General features: G+C 49.9%; 1 protein-coding gene across 1 annotated transcript in view; it reads left to right on the forward strand.

Moving 5' to 3' along the window:
• Positions 1-14,402: 14,402 nt before the first annotated feature.
• TMEM50B (transmembrane protein 50B) overlaps positions 14,403-15,870 on the forward strand; it is a 45,423-nt gene continuing 43,955 nt past the window's right edge. Inside the window, exon 1 of the mRNA XM_008274925.5 lies at positions 14,403-14,517. The gene's annotated coding sequence lies outside the window, so the exon portion shown is untranslated. The remainder of the gene's footprint in view (positions 14,518-15,870) is intronic.

Consider the following 15,870-nt stretch of genomic DNA (forward strand, 5'->3'; position numbering starts at 1 on the left):
TTGTATGTCCTTCTGAAGTCCTCAAAGGTACAGGTGTCATGCTGGCACGCAGGTGGGACCCCTCACCACACTGAATGGGCTTCTCTCAACAATGTCAAGGTTACTGGGTTGTATTCAGACACATGTGTCCTGCTGAGACCCGCGCTTACGGGGCCTGGAGGACAGTGAGCAGGCAGGACAGCTGGAAGCTGACTAGTGTTGCCGCGGATGCTATAACCCAGCGGTGTGCTTGTGGCTGCAGTGTCTTCTTACTTAGGGTGACTTTCCCGTGATCTAGCAGGTTTTCCCGGGTAGACGGTTTTCATTTCTGGGCAGAGTTGGGGAGTCTTCACCTCCCTTAGCTTTGGGACTTTCCAGAAGATTAATGTACAGTCTATTCAGGGCAGAATATCAGTGACTTGGGCCTGGGAGACACAAGCCCAGTGACTTAATGAGTCTTGGGAAGGGTTCCAAAGTGGTCGATTTCCAGTCAGGATTTGTGTGTTCCATGACAGTAAATTTTCTTTTCTTTATTTTTTTAGGCTTTATTTATTTATTTGAAAGGCAGAGTTACAGAGAGGCAGAGGCAGAGAGGTCTTCCATCACTGGTTCACTCTCCAAATGGCTGCCAAGGCCAGAGCTGGACCGATCTGAAGCCAGGAGTTTCCTACCTGTCTCCTACACGGGTGCAGGGTTCCAAGCACTTGGATCATTTTCTACTGCTTTCTCAGGCTGTAGCATAGAGCTAGATCGGAAGTGGAGCTGCCAAGAATCAAACTGGCGCCCGTATGGAATGCTGGCAGTGCAGGTGGCAGCTTTATCCACTACGCCACAGCGCTGGCCCCAGTAAATTTTCATTTAGCATCATAGAGTGAACTACATTGACTTGACCCCAAAAGGTAAGTGGGGGTACATTTCTCACAGGTTGCAGGTTATACTTTTGGAAGTTGATTGGTTACAAACAGCTTCAGAGACAGAGTATACTGAAAAGAAGGCTATGGACTAATTTTGAGGGCATTTCTGGGAAGAGATAAGGAATGTATTTATAGAGAACAAAGGTGGCTCCAGAGAGCTAAGTGGCAACAGACCCCGTGTGCCCATCACTCACGTCAAAGTAGCTGGCTGCATAGGACTGATGGATGTGTTGAAACACTCCTCAGACTGGGCTTAGTAGGTGTTTCTCTTGGATGCATTCCTGGATTGTTTTAAAGATTTATTTATTTAAGTCAGAATTATAGAGAAGGAGAAGAAGAAAAGAAGGAAGAGAGAGAGAGGTCTCCCAGTTGCTGGCTCACTCCGCAGATAGCTGCAGCTGTGCCAGGCTGCAGGCAGGAGCCAGGAGCTTCTTCCAGGTCTCCCATGCGGGTGCAGGGGCCCAAGCACTTGGCCATTCTTCTGTTGCTTTCCCCAGGCCATTAGCAGGGAGCTTGATTGGAAGTGGAGCAGCTGGGACTCGAACCGGTGTGCATGTGGGATGTTGGCCCTGCAGGCAGTGGCTTTATCCACAGTGCTGTCTCCCTTTTTCCACTTTCAAAGACCCTTTGTGATCACATTGGGCACGCAAAGACAACCTAACATCATCTATTTTAAGGTCAGCTGATTAGCAACATTAATTTCATTTGCAACCTTAGTTTCTCTTTGCCATATAGTGCAGCATATTTATAGATTCCAGGGATTGGGACATGGATGTGGGTCATTGGCCACCACAATGTTCTTCCTACACACACACACACACACACATACACAGAGTGTCTTTCTCAAAAACACATAATATAGCTGCTCTTCTATACCTTTTTCTTCACTTTCCTATTAGTATATCTTCTAGATATTTCCAAATCATCAAATACAGCCTTATGTCATTATTTGTTAGGCCTGCATGGTATTGTATGCTCTCAGTGAAATTAGAACTCACCAGTACTGAGCCAATGAAGTAGATAGTAGTGTAAATAGCAGCACAAGGTTATACAAAGAAAGACCACAAGGTATGGAGAGGGAAGGATGTGAGCTGAAGTTATCACGAGTCGTGGATGAGATATGGCATATGAAGGAGACACCAGGCATGAGGTACAGAAGGTGATATTAGCTCACACGTTTTGACCACTTTCTTTGCATTAAGTGATTTAATCCCCATAACGAGTGTATGAATTGGTACTCATTTTTTTTAAGATTTGCTTGTTCTTATACTTTTAAAAATTTATTTATTTATTTGAAAGGCAGAGTTATAGAGAGGCAGATGTAGAGGCAGAGAACTATTCCATCTGCTGTTCACTTCCCAGATGGCCACAACAGCCAGAGTTGGGCCAATCTGCAGCCAGGAGTCAGGAGCTTCTTCCAGGTCTCCCACATGGGTTCAGGGCACCTAGGACCTTAGCCATATTCTACTTCCTTCCCAGGCCATAGCAGAGAGCTGGATCTGAAGTGGAGCAGCCAGGACTCGAACCGTCATCCATATGGGATACTGGCGCTGTAGACCGGGGCCTTAACCCACTGCACCACAGCGCCAACCCCTGTACTTTTTTTTTTTTTTTTTTTAGAGATTTTATTTATTTGTTTGAAACACAGTTACAGACAGAGGGAGAGAGAGAGGGATTTTTTTTTTTTTATGATTTATTTGAAAGGCAGAGCTACAGAGAGGCAGAGGCAGAGGCAGAGAGAGAGGTCTTCCATTCACTGGTTCACTCCCCAGTTGGCCACAATGGCCAGAGCCGGGAGTTAGGAGCTTCCTTCAGTTCTCCAATGTGGGTGCAGGGGCCCAAGCACTTGGGCTCTCCCAGGCCATAAGCAGAGAGCTAGATGGGAAGAGGAGCAGCCAGGACACAAACTGGCACCCATATGGGTGCTGGTGCCACAGGCGGAGGCTTGGTCCGCTATGCCACAGTGCTGGCCCCCAAGATTTGCTTATTTATTTGAAAGGCAGAGTGCCAGAGAGAGAGAGAGAGAGAGAGAGAATCTTTTATCCACTGGTTCACTCTCCAAATGGCCACAACAGTCAGGCCTGGGCCGGGCTGAAACTAGGACCCCAGAACTCCATCTGGGTCTTCCATATAGGTGGCAGGAGCCCAAGTACTTGGGCCATTTTCCAGTGTCTTCCCAAGCACACTAGCAGGGAGCTGGATCAGAAGTGGAGCAGCCAGGACTTGAACCTGTACTCTGATATGGGATGCCAGCATTGAAAGCAATGGCTTAACCCACTGGGCCACAGTGCCAGCCTCCTATATTAACTCTTTCTAAGAGACAAGGAGGAGTCAGTGTTACGGCACAGTGGGTTCAGCTGCTGCCTGTTACTCCAGGTGCTAGTTGCACTTCCAATACAGCTCCCTGCTAGTGTGCCTGGAAAAGCAGCAGAAGATGGCCTAAGTACGTGGGCCCCTGCTACCCACACAGGAGACCTGGATGCAGCCATTTAGCGAGTGGGTCAGCAGATGGAAGATCTTTCTCTAACTCTTTCTGTCATACTGCCTTTCAAATCAATCAATCAATAAATCAATCTTTAAGGGGAAGAAAGGGAGATGTGAAAACTCAGGTATAGAGAGGTCAGTTGACACCTTGGAGCTTACTCTAGGATGTGGCAGCGGTGAGATTTGAACCCAAGTTGTTTGTGGTTGCTCTGATCCCAGATTATTATTATTTTTTAAGACTTATTTTTATTTATTTGAAAGACGGAGTTACAAAGTGCAATGACTGGGGCTGTGCCAAGCTGAAGCCAGGAGCCCAGAGCTGCTTCTTGGGTCTCCCAAGATAGCACATGGGCTATCGTCTGCTGCTTTCCCAGGCACATTAGCAGGGAGCTGGAGGAAGTAGAGCAGCTGGGACTTGAACTGGTGCCCATACGGGATGCTGGCATTGCAGGATGCAGCTTGACCACAGCACCAGCCCCAAGATTCCTGTTCTTACCCACAAGCTACTCGATGCTGTTGGCGGGGAGGAGACCAGAACAGAGTTAGCAGTAATGGCAGCTTTTGGAGTGGAGACTCAAGAACTCCATTGTCTGAGGTTCCTGGACCTGTTTTCCAGCTGGGCTCTCATTCTTGCCAATTTCCCATGAGGTCCTGAAGCCCCGACTGCCTCTGGAGCTGAGGCCAGGTGATGCCGTGGAAAGAATGAGGTTTGGAGTGAGAGAGGTTCCACGGAGACCCAGGCTTTCTCAGTCTCCAGCTGTGCGACCTGCCTGAGCTTCAGGGCTCCCATCTGGCGAGTGAGCAGATCCCCACTTGCAGGGCTGTTGTATTCCTTAGATTCCGTGAGCTGCTGGTAGCAGGCTGGGGTCCTGATGAGTAAGTGAGCCGTGCCCGGTGGAGGGGCAGGGCTGGCAGGCCTGCTGAACTGCTTTGCCCCAGTGCACTGTGATGTTGGTTGGCCTCCATTCTGATTGGTCGGTAAGTGCGTGCTAACCTAGCTGCTAAATGCTTGAACATCACATCTGATCACAGGCATCGAGGAGGTGGTGCCAGGCATGCTTGTGTTTGCAAGGATGAGGAATTCAGCCACAGTGAGGAACTGTTCCGTGTCCTGTTCCACTGAACGTTCATGTGGGTGAAAGACCTGCTTGTCATCATCCGAGCCTAGAGTGGCATTATATTCTACACATAAAAGCAACATGGTATTTGTGTGAAATACAATACACAACAATGTGTCCATAAATACAGCTAGTGTAAGCATTTGTGAGAAAATTGTGTTTTCTCTTCTTGGGAATTTTACTGAGAGTCGCACCCCATTTCTGAAAAGTATCACAGCATCACTACTGGCACTGCGGCGTACGGTAGTTAATCAGGTTGCATTCCTAAAGCTACACAGCTAGAGCACTTCCCGTTCGTGGTGGTCAATGAATGAATGTGGAAGAGAGTAGAGATCCCTTTGAATATTACTAAATAAGTGGGTCTGGCGGCCAGCCTTCAAGATGAACCCTGATGATCCCCACCTGCCAATCCTGATGGGTTGGTCTTTGTGACCAATGGATTATAACAGAAGTGATGACATGATAAGTCACTTTATTTTTTTTTTTAAACTTTTTTGAGAGAGACAGAGACAGAGCAATATAGAGAGCTCCTATTTCTGGTTCACTCCGCAAATTCCCACAATGGCTGGGACTGGGCTGGGCCCAAGCCGGCAGCAGGGAATTCAGTCCAGGTCTCCCACGTGAGTGGCAGAGACACAGCTACTTGAGCCATCAATGCTACCCCCAGGGGGTTGGCATTAACAAGAAGCTAGAATTGGAAGCCATGCCAGGAATGTTAGCTGACACTCCCACATGGGGTGCAGGCATCTTAACATTCTCATTGTCTCTCTCTCTCTCTCTCTCTGAGTGAAGCCAGTTGCCATGTGTGATACTGTGAATTTCATGTTTGGTCTTCATCTATATTTCCTGGAATAAGACTTCCTTTTTTTTTAAATTTTTGGATAGGCAGAGTGGACAGTGAGAGAAAAAGGTCTTCCTTTACTGTTGGTTCACCCTCCAATGGCTGCTGTGGCCGGCACATCGTGCTGATCTGAAGCCAGGAGCCAGATGCTTCTGGTCTCCCATGCGGTGCAGGGCCCAAGGACTTGGGCCATCCTCCACTGCACTCCCAGGCCACAGCAGAGAGCTGGCCTGGAAGAGGGGCAACCGGGACAGAATCCGGCACCCCGACCGGGACTAGAACCCAGTGTGCTAGTGCCGCAGGCGGAGGATTAGCCTAGTGAGCCGCGGCACCGGCCAGGAGTAAGACTTCTAAAGTCCTTGTAATCTCTGAGGCAATAGATATTCCTCTGTACTAATGAGCTGACATGCTGCCGGTGGCCCTTAGGTAGCTATGGGACGGGGATTGGTCAAGGGAAATACAAAGGCAGGATTAGAGGGTGGATTTTTCCCTCCAACTTCTGGGGAGGGAAGACTGGCTGAAGGTTAAGCTGATCACCAACAGCCAAGGGACGAATCATGCATGGCAATGAAGCTGCCATGGAACCCACAGGACAGGGTTCAGGGAGCTTTTGAGCACGTGCAAGCTTCAGGGGGGTGAGCAAGTCCTCACCCCCATGCCGAGGGGAGGGTGCACCCCACTTCCTCGGGGACAGGAGTTCCCGTGCTGGGATCCCACAGGGGATAGGACCTCGTCCTGTGCACCTCTTTATTTGGCTGCTTATTTGCATTCTTTAGAATTTCCTTTATAATAAACTGGTAGACACAAATACAGTGTTTCCTGAGTTCTAGGAGTTGCTGTAGCAAAATTGAGCCTGAAGAGGGATCATGGGAACCCCAACTTGTAGCCTGTTGGTCAGAAGTTCCAAAGGCTGGGACTTGTGACTGGGTATGAAGTGGGCGTGGTCTTGGGGACTGAGACTCCCCCTGTGGGAGCTGCCACTTTCTCCAGGTAGATAATGTCAGAACTGCATTGGGTTGGGGGCGCCCACCAGTTGTGGCTGCAGAACTGATGGTTGCTTGCCAGCAGGGAGAAACCCTCACGTCTTTTGAGGTCACAGAAGTCTTCTGTGTTGACTGTGGTATGACAGCAGAGGAGAAGTGGTTGGCTTTTCCCACTCAGCATACCGTGTGGAGAGGGTCGTGTGGCAAGGAACTGAGGCCACCAGCCATGGTCCCCATGAAGGAGCTTGGTTGGAAGCAGAGCCTCCCGCCCCAGCATTCAGATGATTGCAGTCCCCAGAGCTTGAGGACGAGCTCCTGAGAGACCCTCAACCAGGACAGCCGACCCAACGATGAGACAAATATTTGATGTCTTAAGTTGCTAAGTTTTGGGATAAATAGCAATAGATAACCAATGCAGTAGACATATATGAAACTCAGTGATCTCATAAATTCTAGCAATACATGTTTCCAAAACATTTCATGTGCACTATTTTTCTGGTATAGTGATAGTCAGTTCTTATTGTAAAAATGACATGTTGAAATGATTTATTAATTTTGGAGCCACTCACTGAGTTCCGCGTCCTACCTTAGACTGTCCGCAGGGCCTTCCGCCTAACTTCTCGGTGGATGCTTTTATTATTGTACTTTTCCCTGACTCGTATGTTCTCTGTATGCATTGAAGAATTTGTCTCCCTATCAACCTCTTGAACAATGGTATTTTTGATATCTCATCACCATCTTTTCTTGTATCATATCATAGATGATTATTTTTAAAGAAATATTTATTGATTTATTTATTTGAAAGGTAGAGGGGGAGAGAGAGAGAGAGAATTCTTCTATTCACTAGTTTGCTCCCCAAATGGCTGTAGTGACAGGGACTGGGCCAGGTCAAAGCCAGGAGCCACAGTGGTGGTGATGACGCATGTAATTAGGTTCCTCACCCATACGGGAGACCTGGGTTGAGTGCATGGCTCCCACCTCCAGCCCAGCCCAGCCCCCAACCAATGTTGGTATCTGGAGTGAACCAGTGGATGGGAGCTCTGTCTGCCGCTACAAGAAAAAAAAAAAGAAAAAGAAAAAGAATGCTTTCGTTTTTTCTCTCTCTCTAACTCTGCCTGTCAAAAAAAAAAAAAAAAGAATGCTTTCTGATTTCTTTCCTTAAATCCAGAAATTCAATTTAAGTGGATGCAAGCACTTGACTACTTCATTATGTCTTCTACTGTAATGCCTTCCAATTTGTTTACATACTAAAACCATTAAAATTATAAATGATTTCTTTTTCCATTTCTTTTTTATTATGGTCAGGACATTCTACTTATATTTTTAAAATTACATGTGCAGATAGGGTATATTTTTCAGGAATTCCATTTCCAGATACTGAAGGGGCGCCATAACATGCTCTTAGTCTTTGGAGAAGCAGCTGGCAGAGAGTAGCCTGCCATGGCCTAAGCTCTCAAAGTGTTGATCACATTTTTGAGTTTTGATGTATTTTGAAGACCAGTAGTTGAGGTCAGCAAGTTACATATGGGAGAGTCTGAAAAGTCTCACATAATGTGTCCAAGGGAGGGGCATTCCCTGCAAATCCTCACATAGAAGATCTGATGAGACATCTACTCTTACCCGCATGGGAGACCAGGAGAAGCACTTGGCTCTTGGCTTTGGATCAGCGCGGTGCGCCAGCCACAGCGGCCATTGGAGGGTGAACCAACGGCAAAGGAAGACCTTTCTCTCTCTCTCTCTCTCTCTCTCACTGTCCTGTGGGGAGCAACCGGACTAGACTGAGTTACTGGAATTAAGACTTATTCTATGCATCTGCTCTCCCACAATATGGCGCTGGGAGAGAAGTAAACAGCTTCCGCACAGCTGCCTCCAGTTCAACCAATAAACTGTAGGACTTGCTCCTGATTGGAGAGCAGCGTACTCGGTGTGTGGGCAGCCGAGTTAGGATTGGCGGAGGAGGACTATAAAGGAGGAGAGAGACGGCATGCACCAGGAACATCTATGGGGAACATCTAAGGGGAACACCTGTGCAGCCCCCGAGAAGAGCCGGCCGGCGGTGTGCCGCTCCCCTGCGGAAGTGGGGAATGTGGCTAGGGGGAACTGCCCTTCCACGGAGGTGGAAGGGATAGTAGCCAACCCGGGAAGAACCAGCAGCAAACCCGGGGAGGGCCGAGCAGACGAAAGAACAGAGCAGGGTCCTGTGTCGTTCCTCCACGAAGACGGGGAGCGACATAATGGTGCCGTGACTCGGATATGAAGCCTAGGCAGGGTTTAGTGTCGCTCCTCCACGAAGACGGGGAGCGACACTGTCCACTCTGCCTGTCAAAAAAAAAAAAAAAAAAAAAAAAAAAAAAAAACAAGCAGAAAGAACAAAAACACAAGTTCCAAACCCACAACATCTTGTAGCGAACTATTTAAGTGCTTGGAATCATTTCAAAGCCAAATAACAAAACAGAAATTTGTTTCTCAGAGTTCTAAAAACTGGGAAGTTCAAGATCAAGGTGCCAGTAGGTTGAGCATTTGGTGACAGTCTACTTCCTGTTTCACAAATGGCCATCTCTTTATGATAACCTCACATGGTGGGAGGATAAGGGTCTTTCATGAACCTCTTTTTTAAAAAAAAAAACTTTTATTTTATAGACAGAGAAAGATCTTCCACCTGATGGCTCACTCCCCAACTGCCTACAACAGCCTGGGCTGCTATGTAGGTAGCAGGGACCCATCTTCTTGAGCTATCATCGACTGTATCCTAGGGTGTGTGTGGGGAGCAACTCGGACTAGACTAAGTTACTGGAATTAAGACTTATTCTATGCATCTGCTCTCCCACAATATGGCACTGAGAGAAAGAGACCAAACAACCTCTACGCAGCTGCCTCATCAGTTTGACAAGCTGCAGGAGCTGGTCCTGCAGCTGATTGGAGGAGAGCAGCGTGCTCGGCGTGTGGGTAGCAGAGTTGGGATTGGTGGAAGAGGACTATAAAGGAGGAGAGAGACAACATGCACCAGGAACATCCGGATAACATCTGAGCAGTCCCCGAGAGAGCCGGCCGGCGGTGTGCCGCTCCCCCGCGGAAGTGGGGAAAGTGGCAGGGGGAGCCGCCCCTCCACGGAGGTGGAGGGGTCGGCAGCCAACCCGGGAAGGACCAGCAGCAAACCCGGGAAGGGCCGAGCAGACAAAAGAACAGCGCAGGGTCCTGTGTCGTTCCTCTGCGAATGGGGGAGCAACAGGTGTGCATCAGCAGGAAGTTGGGTTTGGAAGCAGAGCTGAGACTCAAACTCAGGCACTCCTATATGGCACTTGGGTGTCCCAAGCAGGGTATTAACTGCTGCACCAATTGCCTGCCAGGGGACCTCTTTATTAAGGGTACCATTCGGGGCTGGTGCTGTGGCATAGTGGGTAAAGCAATTGCCTGTAGTGCTGGTGTCCCATATGGGCACCAGTTTGAGACCTGGCTGCTCCACTTCTGATCCAGCTCCCTGCTAATGTGCCTGGGAAAGCAGTGGAGGATGGCCCAAGTCCTTGGGCCCCTGCATCCATGCAGGAGACTTGGATGAAGCTCCTGGCTCCTGGGTTTGGCCTGGCCCAGTTCTGACCATTTTGGCCATTTGGCATTTGGGAAGTGAATCAGCTGATTGAAGATACACTCTCTCTCTCTGTCTCTGTCTCCTTCTCTGTAACTCTTTCAAATAAATAAATAAATCTTTAAAAAACAGATAGGGGTACTATTCCCATTCACGAAGTCATCATCCTCATGACTTAATCACTCTCCAAAGGCCTTACGTCCTGACACCATCACTTTGGGCAGCAAGATTCCAATACGTGAATTTTGGGAAACACATAAACATTCAGACCGTCATGTTCAGCAGATCCTTGGTCTTCCAGTCCTGTGATCCATGGAATCCTCATTATTTAGGTGACTTTGAGAACTGTTTTCTTTGTTACTTGGCACAGCAAGAAGCCCACTGACAAATGCGTCCATTCTTTTCAGAGCCTACATTTCAGAGAGAAATGTTTCTTCTTTGGCCAGAGTCAATTTATTTTCCAGGCTTTGGCTCCTTTTTTCCCACCTAAAGCTGAGTCTTTCCTCCACTTGGTTGACACTGAATATTGAGCCTTTCAGGCCAGGGTCCATTTCAGACCTATGGGGGTCATGACCTCACTCTCAAGACACCTTCATCAGAATGCAGCAGCTCTAATAAGCAGCGTGTGACTTACTCACATGAAGCCTTTTTGTTACACAAGCCCATAAGCTTATGGAGGAAGAGAGACAATGTTTTGGGAAGTACATATTTACACAACGTGTTTAGTCTTGCAGGTAGTTCCTGTGGTACATATTTGACTTGCACTCTCGAAAAATGTGAAGTGAATTCTGCTCTGTTGGAATAAGTTCTTGAAGCAGCCCTGAGAAAGTAAGAACAAACAAGATCCCATGGGACCTTATATGGAGGACAGCCTGGGGACTGGCACTGTGGTGTAGTGGGCTAAGCTGCCATTTGTAACGTTGGCATCCTATATGGGTGCCAGTTCAAGTCTCGGCTACTGCACTTCTGATCCAGCTTCCTGCTAATGCGCCTGGGAAAGCAGCAGAGAATGGCCCAAGTGCTTGGGGTCCTGAACCCATGTGGGAGACCTGGAGGAAGCTCCTGGGTTCAGTCTGGCCCAACCCCAGCCAATGTGGCCAGCTAACCTATGGACGTAAATTAAATTTTAAAAAAGTTAAATGGAAAAAAAAAACAATAAAAAGGACAGCCTGGTTTTCTTCCTTCTATTAGTAGGCTTGTATTTGCTTAGGTTTAGGTAAAGTTTTAGGTGAAGTAGGTCTTTTATTTATTTATTTCAAAAAAAATTTTTAAATTATTTTTTAGTTAAAGATTTTTAAAAATTTATTTGGAAGGCAGAATTACAGAGAGAAAGAGGGAGACACAGAGATAGAGAGAGATCTTCCATCTGCTGCTTCCCTCCCCAAATGGCCTCAACAGGCAGGGCTGGGTCAGGTTGAAGCCAGGTGCCAGAAGCTTCATCCGGGTCTCCCATGGGGATGCAGGAACCCAAGGAATTGAGCCCATCTTCTGCTGCTTTCCCAGGTGCATGAGCAGGGAGCTAGATCAGAAGTGGAGCAGGCAGGCCTTGAACCAGTGCTCACACGGGATGCTGGCATTGCAGGTGGCAGCTTAACACATTATGCCACAGGCTTTTTGTTCTTTTGATTATTTATTAATTTCAAAGGGGGAGAGCGAGAGTGAGAGCGAGAGAGAGAGAGAGAGAGAATCTCATCTCCTACTTTATTCCCCAAATGCCTGCAATTGCCTTAGCTGGGCCAAGGCCAAAGACTGGAGTCAGGAAATAAGTTCAGGGCTGACACTGAGGGTGGCAGAAACCCATGACTTGAGCCATCACCTCTGCCTCTCAGAGTCCACATTAGCAGGAAGCTGGAGTCAGGAGCAGGTGTCAAACTCAGACAGTCCTATGGGATGCAGATGACTTAATCAGCATTTTAACCTTGAGGCCAAACACAGGCCCTAAGCAAATCTTTGAGAAGTTGTCCTGGGGGCCAGTGCTGTGGTGTAGCAGGCAAAGCTGCTACCTGCAGTGCCGGCATCCCATATGGGTGCTGGTTCAAGTCCCAGCTGCTCTACTCCCAGTCCAGCTCACTGCTATGACCTGGGAAAGCAGTAGAAGATGGCCCAAGTGCTTGGGCCCCTGCACCTGTGTGGGAGATCCAGAAGAAGCTCCTTGCTCCTGGCTTTGGATCGGCACAGCTCTGGCCATTGAGGCCATCTAGGGGGTGAACAAGTGGAGGGAAGACATCTCTCTCTCTGCCTCTGCCTCTGCCTCTTTGTAACTCTGCCTTTCAAATAAATAAATAAATCTTAAAAAAAAAAAAAAAATTCATCCTGGCCCTGAAAGGGGTCCAAAGTCACAAAAGTCTTGAAAAGCCTGTCTCTGGTGCTTTGGTAATTGGATTTTAACAAAGCATATGATTATGTGGCTACATGGTGGAATACACATTGAATCAGGGCATGCGTGCAGTTTTTAAAGGCTGATTTGTAATTTTACTAAAGACTGAAATCAGTGCATTTATAACTCTGACATAGAAATGTTGACAGCAGCAACTTGGTCCCAAATCTGACACCTGCCCATGTATTTGAAAATATAACTAAATATATTTTTACTTTATTTGTGTGATAGAAGTTTATATTATGAGAGACACAAGCTGCATTAGTGGAAGTTCCCACTAATGTGCATTTTTTTAAAAGATTTATTTGAAAGGCAGTGACAGAGAGAGAGAGAAAGAGATCTATCTATCTGCTGGTTCACTCTCCAAATGGCCTCAATGGCAGGGCTGGGCCAGGTCAAGCCAGGTGCCAGGAATTCCATCAGGGTCTCCCACAGGGGCGCAGGGGCCCAAGCATTTGGGCCATCCTCTGCTGCTTTCCCAGGTGCATTAGCAGGGAGCTGGATCGGAAGTAGAGCAGTCAGGACTCGAACCAGAAATGTTAAAACATTTGATACTTTAAAGTATGAAATTCATCACGAAGGTGGAAACTTCTAATTGCCTCCTAACAGCCAGCACGCCTTCACTCAGCCCTCTTTGCACTTACTGTACGAGGTTTTTCCAGCAGCATGAAAGCTGAAATGCGGGTACCTCTGGGAGGGTTCCTATAGAGTGATGGCTCTTCCCTTCATGGCCTCTCTTCTGCTGGCTGGAAGGCAAGCATAATGGGACAGTTCAGAGGGTCTCTGTCCAGCAGACATTTGCTGAACACCAAGATCCCAGCACGCACATGTGCAAAATCTATAGGAGTAACAGTACCAGGATGGCAGGGGTGAGCTCCAGGACACAAAACGCCTTCCTCATTATACCCCAGGTAAAATGTGTGTGTGTGTGTTTTTTTTTTTTTTTTTTTTTTTTTTTTTTTTTTTTAGGTTTATTTATTTTCATCTACTTGAAAGGCCGAGAGAGAGAGAGAGATTGATTGATTGATTTTCCACCCACTGGTTCATTCTCCAAATGCCTAAAACAGCCGGGGTGGGTCAGGCCAGAGCACAGAACTCCACCCATCGGGTATCGGGGTCTCTCACGTGGGCGGCAGGGGCCTAAGCAGCTGCGCCATCACCTGCTGCTTCCCAGTTGTGCATCGCCAGGGAGTGTCGAGGACACCAACCGCATTGCCATGTGGGATGCGGGTGACCCGAGTGGCAGCTTTCCCGGCTGCACCACAACGCGGGCCCCTAAAATGTTTTTAGATTCCTACCTGGACCTACAACAGGGTCACACACACACACACACACACACACCCAGTTAAATGGCATTTTATGTCCGGTCGGAAACTTGGATGGGACTTCCAAGGAGAGTCGAAGCTGTGGTGCAAATTCCAGACGAGCGTCTGTAAAGGAGACAGCAGGAAGGGCTCTGGTTGCAAGAAAGCCTCAAATCTGGGTGGATGGACGGGAAAAGACCCGAGGGCCGGCTCGCTGCACCGGTCACCTCGCGTAACCAGCACGGGGCGTGAAGCCTTGTCGGAGTAACCTCACCTTCCACCTTTCCAGGCCCCCACTGCTGAAGGGCGGGATGGGGAAAGTGCAGCCCCGAAGGGCCCGAGTGTCCACCCCGGAAGCCCGCGGACAGGGCACATGGGCCTATGGGCAAAGGAGACGCGGTCCTCAGAGCCCTGGGTCGCCGCCGCACCTGTCTCACGGGTACCGCACTCTGAGTCCGCGTACGGAACCGCAGCGGTGGCAGTCCAGAAGACGGGGCAGGCCTGGGCCGCTGCGGGCGGGTCCAGACGGCCGCTAGCCGACGCCCTCGGAGCCCAGGCTTTTCCCCCACCACGCCTCCCGGAGCTCCGCCCCGCCCCCAGCCAACCAGTATTGCACGCCGATTGGCCACTGCGAGCGCACGTCGCCGCGCCGCGCCCCGCCAACGCCCTCTCCCCGCCTCCTAGCGTCCCGCCCCGCCCCTCGGAGCCCCGCTCCGCCCACGGCAGGCCACTTGCTGCGCTGCGATTGGTTGCTGCGGTGCACACGGCGCCTCGCCCCGCCCCACCGGCGCCCTCGCCTCGCGCCTGCTGTCCGCTCCCGGTTTCCCGGGTTGTCTGAGGTGGAGCCGAGGACGCCGCCGGCTCCGCAGCCGCAGCCTCCTCCTGCCTGCGCGCGCGCGCGCCTGGGCTCGGCGTGGGCGTCCGAGGAAGCTGGGTGAGTGCGGTCGTCGAGTCTGGAGCGCCGGGGGACGCCGGGGGGCTCGCGCACTGTCGGCGCGTGGAGAGCCGCCCCCGGCGGGCCCGGTCCGGCCTGCGAGGTCTCCGCTGCGCCCGGCAGCCTGCGGGGCGGGGCCGCCGCCGTCCTCCCGCGGTCGCCCGGGCTGACAGAGGCGGCGGCGCGGCCGTGACCCCTAACTCCCCCGGGGCAGGCCGCAGTGCCGCCGCGCGGCCTCGCCGGCTGGCGGGGTCGCCGCCTGGTGCCTTCCGTCTCCCCGGCCCGCGGGGGACTCCGACGGGAGTCTGGGGGCCACTCGAGCCTTGCTGGCCCTGAGCCGGGGCTGCGAAGCGGCCAGTGTTCAGGGGGCACTTTCTGACTCCGTCCCTAACGACCGGGTAGAGGTGGGCAGGGGAGGTGTGAGACGGTCCGTGTGGAGTGTCCTTTCGGATGGGCAGCAGCGGGGACTTGGCCCTGGTCGTTGTGCGTTAGGCCGTTCTGGTTCTAACCAGCGAGGTGGATTTCCTCGTGTGACCTTTGCAAACGCAAGCAGTGCCCGATGGAATGTTCCGGCTCGCAGCCCCCTGCCCGGCGGGCTGCGGTGGGAAGGGGGCCGCGGTGGGGGCCGTGCGATTCATCCGCCCGTCGCGCCCGTCGTCGGACTTGCTCTTGTCGGAGAGGCCCGCCTCTTCTCTCTTCCCGTGCTGTGCGTTCCTTTTCTTGACAGTCCCAGAGCGTCTTACTCCCGGACCTGGCCTGCCTCTCTCTTTTCCATCATCTTGAGTCTCCTGGCTTTTAAATCCGGATTCAGGCTAAAGGAAAAGTTAAGCATTTTGACCTAGAATGATGTTGCAAGATTCCGCCGTCTTAAAGTGGAAGCCAGAGGTTGTCTTTTCTATTGATGCTGGGGGAAAAGCAGGTTTAATTAAAGAGCGGGGTGAGGATGTCATTTTCCTCTTCCGGAGACACACCCTTCCTCCCTCATTCTCCTCTGCCAGATGGGGTCACAGTGGCCTTAACAGGCTGCAGTTTCCCGAATTCACTTCTGGGGTCCACGGTAAAAAAAAAAAAATATATATATATATATATATACACACACACACACACACACACACACACACATATATATATATCCTTACTTGTCTTTTTAATTGATAAAAGTAACTTTCAGGTTGTAAAAAGTAATTTAAGCGTTTGCAGAAGAATATAAAAAATTAAAACAGCGTAGAAGTATAGCAAGTAGAGGAAGAATTCCTGTTTCTTACCCTTGGCATCATCAGTTCCATTCTCCATACCGTGATATTGTTCAGCCACTGATAGACTGCAAGGACGTTATTTACAAAGCGGTATATA

This window comes from Oryctolagus cuniculus, chromosome 4 (genome assembly GCF_051225735.1).
Source record: "Oryctolagus cuniculus isolate XC-2025 breed Fujian yellow rabbit chromosome 4, ASM5122573v1, whole genome shotgun sequence".
Lineage (NCBI taxonomy): Eukaryota > Metazoa > Chordata > Mammalia > Lagomorpha > Leporidae > Oryctolagus > Oryctolagus cuniculus.